The following is a 3130-nucleotide window of genomic DNA, read 5'->3' as shown; positions in this document are numbered from 1 at the left end:
TCCAAGGCACCCATTCCGTACGAGATGACATCAGATTCACCCCTCCATTCACGTCGTTTCCGGGGATCGAACCCGGGTCACCCGCGTGACAAGCGGGAATACTCACCACTATACTACAACGACATCCTCGTATTGGATGTAGCGATTGTGTAGGGGATCCGGGGAAGCGTGGCAAGGCACCCGTCCGGTAGGAGATGACATCGGCTTTGACCCACCATTCGCGCCGTTGCCGGGGATCGAACCCGGGTCACCCGCGTGACAAGCGGGAATACTAACCACTATACTACAACGACATCCTTGTATTGGAATTATCAACCGTATAACTCATTAAAAGCATGGACTCGAATGTAGAAAACAAGACCCGCTTACGTCGCCAGTACACGGGTTGAAACGAAATTAGTCTGCTGAAGGGTGGGAATATCCCACGAATGTATATGGTGATATGCTCCCTGCCCCGTGGAGGACCGATACTACTCCGCAAGGGCTCAAAAGGCGTAGGGAATCTGGGGGAGCGAGGAGGATATGTCGGTGAGGGATCCAAGGCACCCATTCTATAAGAGATGACATCGGATTCGCCCCGCCATTCCCGACATTGTCGGGGATGTCACCTGGGTCACCCGCGTGACAAGCGGGAATACTCACCACTATACTACAATGAAATCCTCGTATTGTAAGTATCGATTGGCTTGAAAGGCGTAGGGCATCCCGTGGAGCAAGGAAAACAATGAGGATATGTCGGTGCGGGATCCAAGGCAGTCGTTCTGTAGGAGATGACAACGGATTCGCGCCGTTGCTGGGGATCGAACCCGGGTCATAAACTGACAAGCGGGAATACTCACCACTATACTACAACGACATCCTCGTATTGGAAATATCGATTGGTTGGAAAGGCGTAGGGGATCTGGGGAGCGAGGAAAACAATGAGGATATGTCAGTGCGGGATCCAAGGCACCCATTCCGTAGGAGATGACATCGTATTCGCCACGGCAACCAACATTAGCGCCATTGCTAGGGATTGAACCCGGGTCACCCACGTGACAACTGGGAATACTCACCACTAGTACCCGCAAGGGCTCAAAAGGTGTAAGGAATCCGGGCAAGGGCTCAAAAGGTGTAAGGAATCCGGGGGAGCGAGGAAAGCATTGAGGATATGTCGGTGCGGGATACAAGTCACCCATTCCATAGGAGATAACATCGTATACGCCCCGCCATTAGCACCATTGTCGGGGATCGAACCTAGGTCAGCCGCGTGACAAGCGGGAATACTCACCACTATACTACAACAACATCCTCGTAGTGCTAGAAGCAATTTCATCAGAATCGAACATGAGAGTTTCTTCTCATCGATGGGCTCGAAAGGCGTGGGGGATCCAGGGGAGCGAGGAAACCATCCAGAATATGTCGGTGCGGGATGAAAGGCACCCGTTCTGTACGAGATGACATCGGATTCGCCCCGCCATTCGCACCGTTGTCGGGGATCGAACCCAGGTCACCCGCGTGACAAGCGGGAATACTCACCACTATACTACAACAACATCCTCGTATTTGAACTATCCATCATATAAATCGTTCAAAGCATTGACTCAAATGTAGCCCCTTTTCATCGCCAGTACACGGGTTGAAACAAAATTAGTCCGCTTAAGGGCGGGAATATCCCACGAATGCATATGGTGATATGCTCCCTGCCCCGTGGAGGACTGATAGTACCCCGCAAGGGCTCGAAAGGCGTAGGGGATCCGGGGGAGCGAGGAAAACATTCAGGATATGTCGGTGCGGGATCCAAGGCACCCGTTCCGTAGGAGATGACATCCGATTCGCGCCGTCGCCGGGGATCGAACCTGCGTCACCCGCGTGACAAGCGAATACTCACCACTATACTACAACGACATCCTCGTATTGGAAATATTGAATGGCTCCAAAGGCATAAGGGATTCGGGGGACCGAGGAAAACATTGAGGATATGTGGGTGTGGGATCAAGGGCACTATTTCCATACACGATGACATGGGATTCGTCCCGCCATTCGCGCCATTGCCGGGGATCGAACCCGGGTCACCCGCGTGACAAGCGGGAATACTCACCACTATACTACAACGACAATTGTATAACTCATTCAAAGCATGGAATCGAATGTCGAAAACCTTGTTTTCGTCGCCAGGGTTGAAACGAATTTTGTCTGCTTAGGGGTGGGAATATGCCACGAATGCATATGTTCATCAACGACATCCTCGTTTTGGAAGTATCGATGGGCTCAAAAGGCGTAGGGGATCCGGGGGAGGGAGGAAAGCATTCAAGATATATCAGTGCGGGATACAAGGCCCCCATCCGTAGGAGATGATATCGGATTCGCCCCGCCCTTCACGCCGTTGCCAGGGATCGAACTCGGGTCACCCGCGTGACAAGCGGGAATCCTCACCACTATACTACAACGACATCCTTGTATTGGATCTATGAATCCTATAACTTATTCAAAGCATGGACTCGAATGTAAAAACAAGGCCTGATTTCGTCTCTAGTACACGGGTTGAAACGAAATTAGTCCGCTTAAGGGCGGAAATATCCCACGAATGCATATGGTGATATGCTCCTTGCCCTGTGGAGGACCAATAGTATCCCACAAGGCCTCAAAGGTCGTAGCAAATCCAGGGGAGCAAGAAAAGCATTGAGGATATGTCGGTGCGGGATCCAAGACACCCGTACTATCCGAGATGACATCAGATTCGCTCCGCCATTCGCGTCGCTGGCGGGGATCGAACCTGGGTCACTCGCGTGATTAGGGGAAATACTCACCACTATACTACAACGACATCAAAGGTCGTAACAAAGCTCCAGGGGAGCAAGAAAAGCATTGAGGATATGTCGGTGCGGGATCCAAGGCACCCGTACTATCTGAGATGATATCAGATTCGCTCCGCCATTCGCGTCGCTGGCGGGGATCGAACCCGGGTCACCCGCGTGATTAGGGGAAATACTCACCACTACACTACAAGGACATCCTCATATTGGAAGTATCGATGGCCTCAAAAGGTGTAGGGGATCGGGGGGACCGAGGAAAACATTGATGATATGTCGGTGCGGGATCCAAGGCACCCGTCCGGTAGGAGATGACATCGGATTCGCCCCGCCATTAG

At 52.0% G+C, this 3130-nt stretch overlaps 1 non-coding gene across 1 annotated transcript; it reads right to left on the bottom strand.

Annotated features, from left to right (window-relative positions):
* Window positions 1-221: 221 nt before the first annotated feature.
* On the bottom strand, window positions 222-293 carry TRNAD-GUC (transfer RNA aspartic acid (anticodon GUC)). The gene has a single exon. It is a non-coding gene; the product is annotated as a tRNA-Asp (tRNA).
* Window positions 294-3130: the final 2837 nt, after the last annotated feature.

Source organism: Azolla caroliniana, unplaced genomic scaffold (assembly GCF_043228905.1).
Source record: "Azolla caroliniana isolate FFs.n. ecotype wild unplaced genomic scaffold, voAzoCaro1.0.p SCAF_3, whole genome shotgun sequence".
Classification (NCBI taxonomy): Eukaryota; Viridiplantae; Streptophyta; class Polypodiopsida; order Salviniales; family Salviniaceae; genus Azolla; species Azolla caroliniana.
Note: the sequence above shows the minus strand (reverse complement) of the source record. Positions and strands in the feature narration are given on the sequence as shown.